The 19,522-nt window shown below is 35.6% G+C and overlaps 1 protein-coding gene across 2 annotated transcripts in view; it reads right to left on the bottom strand.

The window, feature by feature from the left end:
• The window catches only part of CCDC148 (coiled-coil domain containing 148), a 239,061-nt gene that overhangs the window by 129,284 nt on the left and 90,255 nt on the right, over positions 1–19,522 (bottom strand). The gene's annotated exons all lie outside the window — the stretch shown is intronic.

Raw genomic sequence — 19,522 nt, 5'->3', positions numbered from 1 at the left:
TTAAATGAACTAATTACACAAAGAAAACTAAGGCCTGAGGAATGCACTTCATTTAAAGTTTGACCTTAAAAGCAAGCCTAAAATTATCTTTTACTGTATCTTCTCAACATCTCACTTTTTTAGGATTGGAGGTGAGAGTAGACATTGGTAGTGAAAAAATAACCAATGAAATTAAATTTCAAATCATTAATCCTCTGTAAAAAGGATCCCTTCAAGTCACCTCACCAATAACATGTCCACCATGCTCCAAAATGTCTTTTTCACTTCAGAACACTCTTAGCCACTGACCTGGTTTGCATTCTTATGTAAAGTACATTTGACCCTTAAATAACATTGGGCACCTACATGGCACGGTAAAAAATTCAGGTATAGCTTTGGACTCTGCAATCAGCTTTTCCCATTGGCAGATACAACCAACTGGGGAGTCAATACCCTATATTTTATCTGACTGCTGGCAACCTATGGTTGGGAAACCATAGTTGGGAATGTGAATACCATTCCTAAAATACCATTGCAGTTGGTTGAATCCACAGATACAAAACTGAAGATTGGAAGAACTGACTGTATTTATTGAAAATATCTTCATAAAAGTGGAACCATGCAGTTCAAACCCCTGTTGTTTCAAGGGTCAGCTATATTAGCAAAGCCCTATGCAGAGTGAAAAGGCTGCAACATCAACTTGAACTCTAAACTGAATTAATGTCTCTTTATTATTCTGAGATTATTTGCATATTATTACTCCTGTTAAATAACTTGGAATAATCAAATCAGATGCAATCAAAGGGATTATTATTAGCAATAAATAATTCTTGATCAAAGATGAAGACTTGCTATTGTTTATTTCTACTATATCAATGATCTTCTACTTTAAAGTTAACTGTACAATTTAAAAATTTTTTCGAATGTCTTCTATGACTTTGAAAAATATTTAACAACTTAAAACAATAAAAACCTCTTCAAAGCAGTGATACTCATGGGAATTCCACTGTCTTCACACAAGTTCATGTAGTCTATAAAGCATTTCATTATTCTGGTAAGTAGCAAGAAAGAAAAAAATTCTTTTTCAAAGAAGATAATCTCTAACAGCTCTATAATGGGAAGAAAAAGGTTAAAGGTATTCTACCAGGAAGGATACTTTATAGTTCCTCAGTATAACATAATCTGTTGCAGAGAAAGAATTTGAGATGAATTCAATCATTAAACAACTTGAGTGTCTTGTTTTGTCTGAATCAGTTAGGCATCTATGGACAGTCAAAGGTTTCTGCAAATAAAGCATTTCAAATAGGGGTATTAAGCCTGGAAGAAGACTTTCCTGAGTGTATGTGGCATTTAAAACACCTTCAAGTCTTCAAGAACAATATCTCTGGTCCTCTCTCAAGGAACTCATTTTCATTATGACCAGTGCATTTAATAGCAGTTAGCCACATAAATTCTCTATTACTACACCACAGCTACAACAGCAAAAAAAGACCTACAGTCCATGTCCTCATTAATGTTTTTAAAGTGTTTCTATAAGCAAAAGGTTTTTAATGTGGCTTGAATTTCCACCTTTATGTGATTACAAATGTAGGTGGATGGGTGTGGAATTGTGTGCTGGGGAGGAGGAAGTGACAGGATCTAAGTTCAATATTTTTTTTGTTCTTCTGAATTGTCATACATCTATATAACAGATGCTGTTGAAACCATTACACATCACCTTTATTAACTAGAATTTCCATTACAAGATGCTGATAATTCACAAATGCACCTTCATTCTGTGGAGAATTGCTCTGAGCTAACTGAAAACTGCCTCATGCAGAAAGCAAGTCTCCCACATGCTTTCAAGGGCTACCCACAACCAATGATTGATTCGCTGATGTAGAGGTACAAAAGGCCACCCCACTTGCCTCAAGATGGGTCCAACTCTGTGATACCATCTGTGCTGCAGAGTTCCACTGTGGGAGCAAACTGCAGCTCATTCCTACTGAGTTCTCCACCTTGTGCAGACATTCTCCCCTGCTGTTATCTTGCTTCCCCTACCACCCTTCTCCGGAGAGCACTGCCCAACAAAGCACTTGTTACAATCTCACTGTCAGCATTGCTTCTACTGAACCTGATCTAAGATAATCTATAAGCAATCCTACCCATAATTTTCTAAAATAGTTTAAATCCATTGGTAAATGAAGAAGTACTTCTAAGCTAATTTCTTTGATGGCCCCTCATATTGAATGGTGGTGTAAGGTTTTTCTCAAAGAGAAAGTGCAAATAGCAAACATTTATAAAAATGCCTTTCAAATTAAGGCACACATTAAGCAGTGTATGTTGCTATTAATAAATATAGCAGCAGGAGAATTTGTGGCACTCAGTGCATTTTTATACAATACATTGTGTGAATGTATTAATTAGGTGCCATTTTAGCGACAACACTAAAACCATTTAAATGTATGAAATGCTAATATAACATTAAAACCAAATGTGTCATGAACAATGATCACATCTATTTTGTTCTTCTTATTGATTTTAGAAGCCTCACATCTCAACAGCTTTTCCCAATTACCACAATTACACAAATTGTCGGTCATTTTTCTAGCACGCATGGAATAAAAACATCATAGAGGAAATAATATATAAATACTCACAAAATTATTATTTTTAGAATATTTATAGCAGTTTCCACAGCCACAGGCTCAAATCTTGAGGCAAATATCCACATCAGCAATGCTAATGGCACAGACATACATCTCCATTAGGATGCTGTTTGTGAGGGAGAAACTGCCCCCACTGTAATACATACTGAGTCTTCTGGATGGTAAAATTCTAGCATAATAGCCTCTTCTAAGCAATCATTTCTTACTCAGTCTCTAAAATAAAAGCAAATTTAATATATCTGCACTTCTAAATTCAGATCTAGACATTTATCTTTCCTAATCAAACCTTTATCTTTCAATTGTACAGAAAAATCTAAGCAAAATAGCTTAGCTGTATAAAATAATGAGGATTAGCTTTTTACCTCCCAAAATTCTTTTTTTAATTTAACTGCTTTACTGGTGATAATGATGACAGAATGACCTAAACTACACAGATACTGAAAAAATTCTGATCACTTATCTCCTTTCTGAATATGGGAAAAATGACTATAATTAAAAAAAAATAAACACTTTACAATTATCTTAAACATTTGCAAGTTTTTAAATATCCTTAGACAAAAGATCTTTGGATTGCAGTACTGTCTGGAATTTGTATTCTTTTTGTCCATCCAAATTTTTTAATTTAAATTGTTTTGTAATTTTTATCTTTAAAATAGCACACTAACACTTTACAGTTTCCAGATTTATTGGGCACTTCTAGCACTTCAGGGAATTTTAGCCTGCAGAAGTATGAGATATTTACCACTCAACTCCCACCCATTGTCTCCTGCCTCTAAATATTGAAATCCACTGTTATCATTTCATTATGATTTCCCAGGATAAAACATGTGAGATAAAACAGGTAATTCATAAATGGGGGATGACTGGGCTCTAAGAATTCAACCAGACGAAGGCCAGCTGTCTCCCTATTTTCACCTATTTGAAACATTCCAAAAATCTAAAACTGACTTAGAATTAATTTAGCTATCAGTTTCTCAGTAGTCATGTTTAAAGCATTTCCCAGAACTTCCAGCCAAGATGGAGGCATAGGTAGATATACTTTTCCTCCTCCCACAACCAAAAGAAGGACAACAAATTTAAAAACAAAAATAACCAGAACGGCCAGAAAATTGAACTGTATAGAATTCTGACAACCAAGGAGTTAAAAAAGAAACATTCATTCAGACCAATGTGAGAGGCAGAGACAGGAAGCTGGGGCAGAGAGGACTTGAGGTAAAGCAGCAGCTGAAGGACCAGACAAGACAGCGGCTGGTGGAGCCAGCAGCCCTGCATTTGCATGCAGATAAACCAGGAGGAACAGCTGGGGGACAAGACAGACCACACAACCCAGGGTTACAGCACTGGGAAATAAAGCCTCAAAACCTCTGACTGAAAAAACCTGTGGGGGTTGAGGCAGCAGGAGAAACTCCTAGCTTCACAGGACAGTTTGTTGGAGAGACCCACAAGGTCCTAGAACATATACAAGCTCATCCATCCAGGAATCAGCATCAGAAGGGCCCACTTTGCTTGTGGGTAGTGGAGGGAGTGAAGAGGGGAGAATGGGGGAAAAGGTACAGGGAATAAGAAGCATAAATAGTAGGTAAAAAATGGACAGGGGGAGTTTAAGAATATATGGAAAAAGAAGAAGCCAAAGAACTTATGTGTATGACCCATGGATATGAACTAAGGTGGGGAAATGATGGTGGGGGGGCAGGGACAGGGCAGAGGGGAGTAAAGGGGAGAAAACAATTGGATAAGCATAATAACATAATCAAGAAAATATATTAAAAAAATAAACCATTTCTCTAGGATCTGGTTCTATGACATAAGATACCATTGTGGGGGGCAGGTAGCCAATGGTGACAAATAAAATACATAAGGGTGGCAGGTATTTTAATAACAAAAACAAATCTATAAAAGAAACATTGTGTTTACAAACTGGCTAAAAGTTGTCTTACATTTTCTTGGAGTAAAGGGAGCTTTCCAGTCAAATGGCAGTGTTTTCTAAAGCTAGCCAACACAGCTATCAGCATCTGTGACTGCCTCAAGGTTGGAAAATGACCATAGTGAATATGGCCTAAAGAGAAATGCTTCTCTCTTCAGGTTTAATGTTGTTAGTGGACACTAGTGCTCCTCCACTTCGAGGCATGATTGCATGAGCCCCTGGTAGATTAATTCCGGTTAAAGACAGCTCTGACATGATCTGCATGTTTGGCTGCACCAGGTCTGACCTAGAAAATATAACTTGACTTTACTTCTCAACATTGTCTTTTCAAATCAGACCCATCCAAATACCAAATCTAATCAGCCTAGTTCCTGAAATTGTCTTCCCACCCACCCTGCACCCAACCACCCAACCACAGGTCCATTGTACAAATACAAATCTATCTTTGATTTTCCACCTGGTTTCCAGGGAGTTCCCTGGCCTCAGGCTCATTTCTGACCAACAGAACCTGCACCTTGGGTTTTGCCTGGGTGCGTACATTGTCTTCCTACCACATCAATTCCCACCTAGCAGTTCTAACCTCTAGGGTCCCTAGGTTCTGCTTAATCTGGCTATGCTGGTGGGAGTTGACAGCCAGAATAAATTGGGCTCTCAGGAGTATGGTCAAAATTCACTGAACCAAATCATCAACAACAACAAAGTGGCCCAGAGGGTGAAACCAGACCTTGTACAAACATCCAAAGCCACATTTTCCTGAAGGGAGACAGAAGTGAAAATATGACAGGTTTCTGAAAGTGATGGCTCCAGAATTTCTTATAGGATGTTTTAGGAATGGGAATCAGTTCAGAAGAGAAGGCTAAGTGATTTGTTTGGAAGCTGCAATTGTTATTTTCATAGTGATCATGCTGCTTTTACTTACATTTTTTAAAAGAGTAGTTTGCGTACAAAGCTCAATTTTTGCTTAGAATGTGTATTTTTTGGAGGTGGAATGCATATTTTGGGAACGATGGCAAAACTCCTAAACCATTCTTTGTCCCTAAATCCATCCACCACTAACTTTAAGTGGCAATATAATTTCTAGTAGAAGTTTTGAAATAATATGACGAGGATATAATAGCCTGTTAAAAATAAAAAGTAATGACTCCACTACCCCATATGCTAGGCTTTAAATAATTTTTATTCATCATAAAAAAGTACAAGGAAAAGGTAATTGTAGAGGACATTGCCCCTACCCTTGCTGTTGTCCACCAGAATCCTGATTTTATTCAAGATCTACCTTCCTCCATAAGTTCTCCCACCTCAGAGAAAGTTAGCTCCACCTGCCACCCTGGGAGTGAATTTTTTTAAAGATTTTATTTATTTATTTTTAGAGAGGGAAGGGAGGGAGAAAGAGAGAGAGAGAGAAACATCAATGTGTGGTTGCTGGGGGTCATGGCCAGCAACCCAGGCATGTGCCCTGACTGGGAATCGAACCTGCGACACTTTGGTTCGCAGCCCGCGCTCAATCCATTGAGCTACACCAGCCATGGCAGGAGTGAATCTTGACTAGTCTTAAGCCATTTATAAATGCTCATTCACAAGCTTTCTGTTCCTCTGGCTAGTGTTTGGGATAAGCATGGAAAAAAAAACCCAGTTCTGGCCAATGGAATGTGGAAAGTCTTCTAAGGAAAAGTTTTCCTAGCTCATAAGACAAGTCACAAGAAAAAAAATCCTTTTCTGCTTCTGAGTTTTGTGATGTGGAACAACAGGTATCCAGTAGGAAGTCATCTAATCTGCAGGAAGACAGGGCAAGAAAATGCAGAAAAATAGACCTCACTGTACTTGGACTTGAAAACCCATTATTGTTTAAGTTGCTTTCACTTGAGTTGGATATTCTCTTATTTACAAAGATATCCTATTTGGTAGCTAAGTGAAGGATAGAAAAATGACTTTTGAAAAATGTAGCATCCTGCCCTGGCCTGTGTGGCTCAGTTAGTTGGAGTGTCCTCCCATAACTAAGAGGTTGTAGGCTCAGTTCCCGGTTGGGGCACATACCTAGGTTATATGTTCAATCCCTGGTCATTGTGTATATGAGAGGCAACCAATTGATGTTTCTCTCTCACATCAGTGTTTCTCTCTCTCCTTTCCTCTCTTTCTCTAAAAATGACAAATAAATGTCCTTGGGTGAGGATACAAAAAAAAAGTAGCATCCTAATATTGCTTTGGAAAGAAAGCATTATGAAGGAGGTAGAGATTGAGATGTAGACACAATGTGGCCAGACACCAGCATGTACAGTAACTCTGCTCAGCTCACTGGGAATAGACAGGTGCTCAGAACCAAGAACCATTTTTAGGACAAAAAATCACCCTAAACTAAACAAAAGCCACTCATACTCAGTTGAACAGAATCAGTAAAGATGAGATCATCTAAAAACACATTATTTGTTGCAAAGGGTAGGAGCTCCTTCTTTCTTTCTGCTCAGAAGTATTCCATTGTGTAAATGTACCATAGTTTTTTGATCCATTTATTTACTAATGGACACTTATGTTGCTTCTAGCACTTGGCTATTGTAAATGGTGCTGCTATGAACATTGGGGTGCATAGGTTCTTTTGGATTGGTGTTTCAGGATTCTTTAGGGTATAATCCCAGCAGTGGAATAGCTGGGTCAAAAGGCAGTTCCATTTTTAATTTTCTGAGGAAATTCCATACTGTTTTTCACAGTGGCTGCACCAGTCTGCATTCCCACCAAGAGTGCACTAGGATTCCCTTTTCTCCACATCCTCTCCAACACTTGTTTGTTGCTTTGTTTATGATGGTCATTCTCACTGGTGTGAAGTGATATCTCACTGTGGTTTTAATTTGCATTTCTCTGATGACTAGTAATGCTAAGCATCTGCATATGTCTATGGGCCATCTGTATGTCCTCCATGGAGAAGTGTCTGTTCAAGTCCTTTGCCCATTTTTTAATTAGGTTGTTGGTCTTCCTGAAGTGGAGTCATGTGAGTTCTTTATATATTTTGGAGATCAAACCCTTGTCTGAGGTATCGTTGGCAAATATGTTTCCCATGCAGCTGGTTCTCTTTTCACTTTAATGCTGTTTTCTTTAGCCATACAGAAGGTTTTTATTTTGATGAGATCCTATTTGTTTATTCTTTTCTTTATATCCCTTGCTCTAGGGGACATACTGGTAAAAATATTTGGATGGAACTAGAGAATATTATGCTAAATGAAATAAGCCAGGCAGTGAGAAACAAATATCATATGATCTCACCTTGAAATGGAACCTAATCAACAAAACAAACAAGCAAGTAAAATATAACCAGAGACATTGAAATTAAGAACAATCTGAGAGTAACCAGAGGGGAGGTGGGAGGGGGTAATGGGGGGAAGGGGGAAAGGGATTTCAGGAACATTTATAAAGGAAACATGGACAAAACCAAATGGGGGTGGAGTCAGGGAAGGGAGGCGGGATGGCTGGGGTGGTGGGGAGTGGTGGGTAGAAAATGCAGACAACTGTACTTGAACAAAAATAAAATAAAATAAATAAAAACACATTATTTGTTGTAATTGCTTTTTAAAATGTTCTACTGAGCCAAAATCTGGCTCCATTTTACCTCATTTTATATTTCATTTTTGGAGAAAAAGAACATATTAAATTGCAATAAAGTTGAACTAAATAAAGTTACTTTAGACATTATGATTCAATTTTCCATGTTCAAAAGCAAAAATGATAAAACTGGTCTACCTGTTTGGAATAGCATGAGTAAACAATTAACCATCATGAGGGTTCCTAAAATTTTAATAACCACATAGAAATGCTATAATATCACCTCAAACCACCAAAAATCATTAAGAAATTATAAGAATGAATTAGAAGAGTGATGATACTCTTTCTCAGTTCTTTTTCAGATATTAATATTGAACTTTATTTTCTTTTATAGGCACTACTATGGCAAATAAACATAAACCTGTGAGCATGGCGATTATAATTTCTTATATGAATAGCTCTCCATGGTCTCAGTTTTAATGATAGGGTTTCCTCAAAGGATTATATTTACCCACAACTGGACTTCAAGGTATAAGGACTAAGAAAAACTTAAGAACAATTGATTTGAAGTATAAAATAAGTTTTCTAATTCCTCTCTTGTCACAATTTGGCAATTCTGTCTGCAGAAATTTTAATCTTGTATTTGCTTATTGCTACATAGGTTTTATTATTTTAATAACAAATTCTATTTGTATTATGCAGGTTAAAAAATAACATGTCAATTGTCTTTGACACAAATCTGTCAAGCTGCTATGTTTCTATTTTCTCCAATCTGATTTACTTAAGATTAATTTGATTTCACACCCAGTGAAAAACAGAAAGCTTTCATAAATGACTCTCACTCCTTTATCCTGTAAAACTCAGATTTTTAGTCTCCCAAAGTATTAAAAAATGTAGCCTCATGCATCATTACACTGTGTAGTTCCTAGCTCAAACACTTATAGCAAGAAGGCAGGTATGGGTTGCGGTAAAACTCACAAAAAAAGGCTGTTGATATAGAAATATAGAACCACTATTTTTAGATGTACTTTTCACAAATACATTAAAGCAAACATAACACAAAGGTGATATACAGACTGAGTAACTTAAGTGAAGGGAAACTCTAAGACCAATTTTGAGGAAAACCTATAGAAAATGGACCCATTGCTTTCCCTTAATAAAATGTATTCCATCATAGCCAAGAGAATTTAAAATATATTATATTTCTACAACAAGCCAGAAATAGGTTAAACAATCAAAATATGGCTTTTGGGTCAAAAGTCATAAAGTAATTAAGTGTTCTAAATGATGTATTTACTTTAAGAGAAAGCTAGTAAATATACATGACAAAAAATAAGATCTAATCTACAACTATCTCTGCCCCATCTCTCACACACACACACACACACACACACACACACACACTATATATATATACATATATATATAGTGTGTGTGTGTGTGTATAGTGGAATTTATATATATAAATTCCAAGGTCAGATTGGACAACCTCTGCTGGAATATGCCAGGAGAAAATGGGAGTAGGAGTGACCCCAAATATTGCATGAGTGGGTCATATAACCATTGTGACTAACTGAGCACATTGGTTAACAGTATGCTCCTGTTCCTCAGCATAGAATAAGAAAATTCTCTTACTAACCATCCTTAACATACAACCAGTCCAGACTAGAAATTGAGAATGTTAGACTGGACTGATATTTTCCAAAAGTCTGAAACTACATTCTCAGAGAAAAATGCCACCTGGTAATTAAAGCTCCAATGTTTTCACTTGTGGGTTCATGAAGTCAGCAATTATTATGCTCCTTTCCCTCTTTATTTTATATTCATCAAGCAACAGTCAAACATGTAAGTATTTGTTCAATCAAATATTTTTAAATAAAATTATGAGAAGCCACTCACTGTCTCATGAGTACTGGCTTCTGATGCTGGTTTTATCTATTTCATATTGTTTCTTTTTCACCCTTTGCCAATTTTGTTGGCAAAAATTTCACATAAGGACAGTAATGCTGCATAGCTACGCTGTGAAGATAAATCGTGAAAAAAAAGAAGAGACTATGAACCGACACTGGTGCTATTCACACATGACAGTAACATCCAATGCCCTCATCGACATGCCTAAAAGATGAACAAGATGACAGAAAGTCTGTTGGTGAGAGTATACATTGTTTCTACTTTCCTAGAAAGCAATATGGTTAAACCTACTTTTCTAGGTTTAACCTACTTTTAATACATTATATTTCAACATATCATCATTGAAAATAATTATTGTACTTTAGGACTTTCAACATTTTCAAAAGTCTTAATATTTTTCATGCCCTTTCACTTATCAATTCCACTTCTAGGAGTTTATCTTAAAAGAATAGTCATGGGATTATTCAAAATATAGTGACATTTGTTCCAAGGTTTTAAAACAAATATCAAAATATGCAATAAATAACTGTGTAAAACCAGCAGATGGATGGGTTGAGCTTTTATGACACAACCATATATTGTAATATCATGCATGTAATAAAAATATGTTGTAAAAGAATATAGTCCATTATCAGTACATAGATTTCTGGATACTCATTTTACATCCTGCTACTTTACTGAATTAATTCATCAGTTCTAGCAGTGTTTTAGTGGAATCTTTATTGCCCTCTGTATACATACAGCATCATGTCATCTGCTCAGCTACATGATTAATTTACCCAAATGTTAGAAAATTAAAGCCACAATCTCATTTCAGTCTAAAATATGCAATTAAACTGGCCATTACATTACTAATAAAATATACCCTAAGAGAATCTAAAATTTTACAAACATACTGAATAAAAAAATAGGCTCAACTGTAGCCAAAAAAATTTTTAGAATGTGTTTTCAGTAAAAGACAATATCCTTTAAAGTTTTGCTGTCCAACACAGTAACCACTAGCTACACATTTAGCACTTGAAATGTGCTGTAAGTATAAAATGTAAACCAGCTTTCAAAGACTTTGCATGGAAAAAAGTAATATAGCTCATGAATAACTTTAAAATATTGATTAAATGTTCAATTATTACATTTTGGAATTTCTGAATCAAATAAAAGAAATTAAAATAAATTTTATCTTTAAAAAATATGGCTACTTAAAATTTAAATGATATATGTGGCTCACATCTGCAGCTTACATCATACTTGTATTAAACAGCACTGATGTAGTTGTCCATCTCCTGGTACATGTAAATGTTTGAAGTGGTTTGATGTGAGGAAAAGCTTTATATTCAGATGATCAGAAGAAACTCATTCCTGCTCAGCCATCTACTAACTCAGAAACTTTGGGGGAATTGCTCACCTTCCTCTGGGTTCCACAGTTCCTTCATCTGTCAAATAGAGCTTATTAAATAAATACACTGAAGATTAAGGTGACATGTGCTTGGCATGTTATGTAATGGGTACTCATTAAATATCAATGGTTTGCTCTTCACCCTTTAACTTAGATATTTAAAAATAAGTATTTATGCCTTATAAAATAGAAAGAGCATGTATGCCAAAATTATTTATAGCTTTACCATCTGGAGATAACTATTGTTATTGTTTATTTGGGTGGATAAGCTTCTAGTCTCTCTTCTGTGGCTATGTAGACATAGATGCAACACTTTCAGGAGGAAGGTAAAAAAGGGAATCCATGTTATACAAACTGTTTTGTGGCCTGATTTTTTAATTGCATGGCAAATTGTTGCAACTATCTGTGTCATTAAAAATTATTTAATATAATTAGCCCTGGCTGGTGTGGCTCAGTGGATTAAGTGCTGGCCTGTGAACCAAAGAGTCGGAGTTTCAATTCCCAATCAAGGCAGATTCCTGGGTTGCAAGCCAGGTCCCCAGTAGGGGGTGTGCAAAAGGCAACCACACATTGATGTTTCTCTCCCTCTCTTTCTCCCTCCCTTCTCCTCTCTCTAAAACATAAATAATATCTTTTAAAAATTCTTTTAAATAATTGTTAACAACAGCATGATATTCCATTGTATGATAATTGTAACTGATTAAGCTAATCTGTTGAATACCCTTCAAGCCAAGAATTTATTTCACTTCTATAATTATTCCTTATATTTCTAAAAGGACAAAGATTATTCACATTTATAAAGACTTTTGATGTCATATTGCTAGACTGTCTTCCAAAAGAGTTTATATACCAATTGTGTATTTTAAAAAATGCCAGTTTCTCCTATATTTTTAACCTTGGATAAGTTTCTTTTATGTTTTACCATTTTATAAGTAACAATCTGAGTATTTTTAAATTTTTCATTATTTTGATGAGTAGAGAGGCTTACATAAATTTGTCATTTGTATTTACAATTACTGCCCCAAGTTCCACAGACTACCGCCATGACACCTGTTGACCTCCCAGCATCTGCATCCCCAGCTGTTACAGTTGTAGATGAACCATCTCTGCTTATTCCTCCACTTATGTACAAAGTCCCACTACTGGGTTATGCTCATCAACATCAAATATACTGATATTCCTTCCATTTTAAGCAAAACAAAAGAACAAACAATAACAACAACAAAGTCTCATCCTCCTTTCCTGCTCTCCTTCACAGAAGAATATTTCAAGAGTAGTCTGTTCTCATTGTTTTACTCCCATCCACTCAAATCCAACTCAGTCAGGCATTTGTTGCCACTCCTTCAAAGCAAATGTTTACCAGTGACCTCCACCTGGAGCCATAGCACTATCAGCCCTATTTTATTAGACTTGCATTTGTTCAGTGAATGACCCCTCCTCAGCTCACACTGCTGACCACTTTCTCTTCACTTGCCTCCCAGAACAGCACACTCTCTTGGTTTTCTTCGTAACTCACACAGCTTTCCTCAGTGTCCTTTGTTGGTTAACCCTCTTCTTGCTAACATCTGTAGTATTGGAGAACACAAGATATTAGTCTTCTCTCTTCTCCATTGTCTCTTCACTCACTGTTTTGGTGATCATGTCCAATTTTATGCTGATGACTCACAAACATGTATCACCAGTTTAGATCTCTCTCTTTAATTCCAAACTCACATAATTGTCTTTACAATATCTGTACTTGGATTATCTGATAGCATCTCAAACTCAGTATGTCCAAACTTGAACACCAGAGCTTCCCCATAGCTAAACCCTGTTTTGCTTAGTCTTCCCCATCTCAGTTGATGGTAATTCTATCCCAATTGCTTAATCCAAAACCTTCTTGCTCTCTCTTTTTTTTTTTACATACTTTATGAAATCTGTCAGCAGATGTCATTGGCTTTACCTTTCAAATGTGTCCAAAAGCTAACTATTTCACACCACCTCTACTTCCTCATCCAGATCACCATTAGCTCCCATCTGGGTTACTTTAATAACTTCCTAAATACTCAATCGCTTTTGCCCACCCTGTCTCCATCTTAAACACTACTGCCAAAGTGGTCCTGAAATATAAGTTAGGTCTTGTTTTTCTGCACACTTCTCTCACACTTTTGCTTCCGATAGCTTCCTATATCTAAAAATTTTTGCATAAGCTGCAAGCTTGTAAATGTCCCATCCCCCACTCTTACTTCTTTGACCACATCTTCTACTACTCTCCCCATCTATCTCTCTGTTCCTTCCACTCGAGCCTCTTGCCAGGCACTTGACCACCTCAGCAAACACTGGCTAGAACACTTACACCCCATTTCCATGGCTGGCTCTCTCACCCCACCATGATTTGACTTTAGTATCACTTTCTCAGCCAGGCCGTCCCCAAACTTCTATTCAAAATTGCACTCTGTCCCCCACTCCCGTAACCTCAGCAACATTTCTTTTACTTGAATCTTTATTTTTTCATAACACATACAGTTTCTAATACACTAGTGAATAATTTACTTAAGTACTGTGTGAACAGGTTGTTGTGTACCTTCATCTTGCTTTGAGTACAGGCTTTTTGTCGGTAATATGCCAGTAGTTGCTCAATAAATGTTTGTTGAAAATATGAATGATAAATTGCTTCTTTGTCTTCCTTGTTTCTTTTTTTGTTCTGACGGTTCATCAAACATTTAATTTGTGTTTATGTATTAGGTATTTTAATCTTTTGTGACTGATATGTTTCCAACGTTTTCCCAGCTGATGTTTAATTTTTACCCTTATTTGCCTTTAAAAATTCTTTGTGTTTAGAATAGATATGTTCACACACTATGAAATTCAAAAGAAATGATAAAAAGGGAGTATACAATAAAAATTCTCCTTCACACTCACCCCCCCACCCAGGCATCTAGTACCTTTCCTCAGAGGCAATGAATGTTATCATTTTTTGTCTATTTTTTTCAGACATATAAAAGCAAATACACATGTATGTGCGTATGTGTTTATCTGTGAGTACACATTTGATTTCCCCTGTTTTATACAATCTGAACTGTGTATTGTTTTGTTTGTTTAACCCTACATTACACCTTAACTCTAACCCTTGGAAATTATTCCATGTCAATAAATGTAAGTATTTACATTCCTTTTTTTTTTAATCTGGAGAATAATACATTCTGTGGTTATATAATAATCTATAAAACTAGTCCCTATTGATATTAAGATTCTTTCCTCAGTCTTTAGCTACTGTTTTAAATAACTAAAAATAAATCACTATATACATATTCAAGTATATTGTATGATATATTATTGAGATGTGAAAACTGTTAAGACAAAGGGTATGTGCTTTGTGATTTGATAAGTCCTACCAAAATGTTCTCTGTAGCAAAGTCATACCAATTAAGATTCCCTTCAGCAGAATATGAAATACCTATTTTCCCACATCGTTACACATCTGTTAGGTTTAGTTGTTCATAGCAATTTCTTACAATCCTTTGTATTTCTGTGGTATCAGTTGTAATTTCTCCTCTTTCATTTCTGATTTTATTTATTTGGGTCCTCTCTCCTTTTTTATTGATGAATCTGGTTAATAGTTTGCCAATTTTGTTTGTCTTTGCATAGAACCAGCTCCTGGATTTATTGATCCTTTGAATTTTTTTTTTTTAATCTCTGTCATTTAATTCTGCTCTGCCCTTGATTATTTCTTTCCTTCTCTTGTTTTGGGCTTTGTTTGTTGTTGTTCCTCTTGTTCCTTTGCATGTAGGGTTAGGTTGTTTATCTGAGATTTCTCTATCTTCTCTTGGTAGGCCCAGGAAGGAAACTTAAATGTTCCTTCAGGATATAAGACTTGAATAAGCCATACCTTATTTTTAGGACAGAAGATTTAACAATTGCAGGTATTTTCCACCTCAGTCTATAAATTTAATGTGATTTTAATAAAATTATTCAAAAAATTAAATTTTTGACAGATGACATTTATCACTCAAAGTCTTTACGTATAAATACATCCATTACTATATATTATATGGCTTACAGTATGATTGCAAGGGCCAGAGGGGCAAATTCCAGAACCCAGAAAGTAACAGTGCCTCTGCTGTGATTATGAAAGGCCTCCCCTACCTCTTCAGGAAGCTACAACTGCAGAGTATGATCAACAGAAGCAAAATGAGTGTCTCACTTCCTGCCTCTTTTCCCCTTAACTTAATTCTGAATCCAAATCCTATGCAAGTATTTCTGACTGTCGGAACCCAGATCACATCCATTGACTTATCTATTAATGACAATGTGATATCATTTACAAAATGATTAATATATTACAGCAATAGCCCTCTTAATTATTGCCTTCTCCTACCCCCAAATTCTAGCTACTCGTGCTTATTTTTTATATAAAACTAAGATTCAGATTAATTTTTAAAATGTTGTGAATAATTTTATTTTTTGAATAATAAAATTATATTAAATTTATAGACTGAGGTGGAAAATACCTGCAATTGTTAAATCTTCTGTCCTAAAAATAAGGTATGGCTTATTCAAGTCTTATATCCTGAAGGAACATTTAAGTTTCCTTCCTGGGCCTACCAAGAGAAGATAGAGAAATCTCAGATAAACAACCTAACCCTACATGCAAAGGAACAAGAGGAACAACAACAAACAAAGCCCAAAACAAGAGAAGGAAAGAAATAATCAAGGGCAGAGCAGAATTAAATGACAGAGATTAAAAAAAAAAAATTCAAAGGATCAATAAATCCAGGAGCTGGTTCTATGCAAAGACAAACAAAATTGGCAAACTATTAACCAGATTCATCAATAAAAAAGGAGAGAGGACCCAAATAAATAAAATCAGAAATGAAAGAGGAGAAATTACAACTGATACCACAGAAATACAAAGGATTGTAAGAAATTACTACAAACAACTATATGCCAAGGAATTGGACAACCTGGGTGAAACAGATAAATTTCTAGAAACATGATCTTCCAAAACTGAATCAGGAAGGAGCAGAAAACCTTAATAGACTGATAACTAGTGAAAATGAAGCAGCAATCAAAAAAACTACCCACACATAAAAGCCCTGGACCAGAGGGCTTCACAGGCCAATAATACCAAACATTCCAAGAAGAACTAACACCTATCCTTCTCAAACTATTCCAAAAAATGCAACAAAAGGCAAGATTCCCAAACTCTTTTTACAAGGCCCGTATTATCCTAATCCTAAAATCAGCTAAAGACATGACAAAGAAACAAAACAGGCCAATATTTCTGATGAACATAGATGCTAAAATCCTCAACAAAATACTAGCAAACTGGATCCAACAATACATTAAAAAAATCATACACCATGATCAAGTGGGATTTATTCCAGGGATGCAAGGATGATACAAATCAATAAATGTGATATATCACATAGAAAAAATGAAAGACAAAATTCACATGACCATATCAATAGATACAGAAAAGACATTTGATAAAATCTAGCACCCATTTATGATAAAAACACTCAGCAAAGAGGGAATAGAGGGAGGATACCTCAACATAATAAAGGCCATTTATGAAAAACCTACTGCCAACATCATACTCAGTGGGCAAAATCTAAAAGTGGTTCTCTTAAGAACAGGAACAAGACAAGGGTGTCTGCTTTCACCACTCTTACTCAACATAGCACTGGAGATCCTAGCCACAACAATCAGACAAGAAGAAGAAATAAAAGGCATCCAGGTTGGAAAGGAGGAAATAAATCTGTCATTATTTGCAAATGACATGATAGTATTAATAGAAAACCCTACAGGCTCTATCAAAAAACTACTCAACCTAGTAAGTGAATTTGGCAAAGTAGGGATACAAAGTCAATATTCAGAAATCAATGGCATTTCTGTACACCAACAATGAACTATCAGAAATAGAAACTAAGAAAAAAAAATCCACTTACTATAGTAGCAAGAAAAATAAAGTACCTAGGAATATATTTAACCAAGGAGGTAAAAGACCTATACTCAGAAAACTATAAAACAGTGAAGGGAAGAAACTGAGGAAGACACAAATAAATGAAGTATATACCCTGTTCATGGATTAGAAGAATTAACATCATTAAAATGCCCATATTACCCAAAACGATCTATAGATTAACCACAATCTCTATTAAAATACCAATGGCATATTTCACAGATCTAGTACAAAAATTTATATGGAACCAAAAAAGACCCCAAATAGTCACAGCAATCTTGAGAAAGAAGAACAAAGTTGGAAGGATCACAATACCTGATCAAACTATAGTGCAAGGCTACTATAATCAAAACAGTCAGGTCCTGGCATAAGAACAGACACACAGTTCAGTGGAACAGAACAGAGAGCCCAGAAATAAACCCATGTCTCTATGGTCAATTAATATTTGACAAAGGCAGTGTGAGAAATACAATGGAATAAAGACCATCTCTTCAATAAATGGTGTTGAGAGATCTGGACTGGTACATGCAAAAACAAAACAAAACTAGACTACCAACTTACACAATACACCAGAATAAACTCAAAATGGATAAAGGACTTAAATATAAGTTGTGACACCATTAAAGTCCTAGAGGGAAATAGGCAGTAAAATTTCAGATATCTCACATAGCAATATTTTTGCCAATACATGTCCTAGGGCAGGAGAAATAAAGGAAAAAATAACAAATGAGACTACATCAAATGAACAAGTTTCTGCATGGATAAAGAAATCATCATCAAAATGAAAAGGGAACTGACAATTTGGGAGAACATACTTGCCAATGATACATTGGACAAGGGTTTGATCTCCAAAATATATAAAGAACTCATACAACTGAATACCAGGAAGACAAAGAATCCAATTTAAAAATGGGCAAAGGACCTGAACAGACACTCTCCAAGGAGGACATATATATTTCCCATAGACATATGAAAACATGCTCAACATCACTAGCCATCAGAGAGATGCAAATTAAAACCACAATGAGATATCACCTCATACAGGTCAGAATGGCTGCTATTAATAAATCAACAAACAACAAGTACTGGAGAGTATGTGGAGAAAAGGGAGCCCTAGTATACCATTGGTGGGAATGCACACTGGAACAGCCACTGTGGAAAACAGTATGGAATTTCCTCAAAAAATTAAAAATGGAACTGCCTTTTGACCAAGTGATTCCACTGCTGGGAATAGACCCTAAGAATCCCAAAACACCAGTTCAAAACTACTTATGCACTCTGATGTTATAGCAGCACTATTTAAAATAGCCATGTGTTGGGAACATCCTAGGTGCCCAACAGTAGATGAGTGGATTAAAAAAACTGTGGTACATCTACATGATGGAATACTATGGAGCACAAAGAAAGAAGGAATTTCTTCCATTTGCGACAGCATGGATAGAATTGGATACTATTATGCTAAGTGAAAAAATCCAGTCAGTGAAAGACAAATACCATATGATCTCACTTATAAGAAGAATCTAATGAACAAAATAAACTAACAAGCAAAATAGAAACAGAGACATAGAAACATGGAATAGATGACAGCTGCAGAAGAAGAGGAGGGAGTAGGGGTAATGGTGGAAGGAAGGGGAAGGGATTATTCAAAGAACATGTATGAATGACCCATGAACATGGAAAATGGTATGAGAACAGACTGTGGGAGTGAGGGGTGGGCTGGATGGAGGAGGTCTAAGGGGGAAAAATTGAGACAACTATAATAGAATAAACAAGAATAAAAAAAGATAAAGTTTCATTCCTATAGCATATATCTTTGACATTAGTTGTTGAATGAGTTTCTAGACAATCTATATTTATTGTTCATGCTGCACACTATGTTTTTTTCACTCATATCTTTTATCTGGTGGTAACTGCAGATGCTAGTCATTTATAAAAGTACTTCTGTATTTTCCCTTTTAGTTTTGAAGGGTTTATATCTTTTGTAATGGTAAGTATTTATCTAATATTTTTTACATTTTTAAAGAATAAATGCTAAAATTTCTAATGGCACTGTAGTGTTCATGAGGATAAGCCACAGAGGGTTTCCTAGATTCATTATTTTAATGTGCTGCTGGATCTTCTTTGCAAATATTTTATTTAGGATATTTGTATTAATAGATACAAGTGAGACTGAGCTATTGCTTTCTTTTTTACAA

The sequence above is a fragment of the Phyllostomus discolor genome, chromosome 4 (assembly GCF_004126475.2).
Source record: "Phyllostomus discolor isolate MPI-MPIP mPhyDis1 chromosome 4, mPhyDis1.pri.v3, whole genome shotgun sequence".
Classification (NCBI taxonomy): Eukaryota; Metazoa; Chordata; class Mammalia; order Chiroptera; family Phyllostomidae; genus Phyllostomus; species Phyllostomus discolor.
Note: the sequence above shows the minus strand (reverse complement) of the source record. Positions and strands in the feature narration are given on the sequence as shown.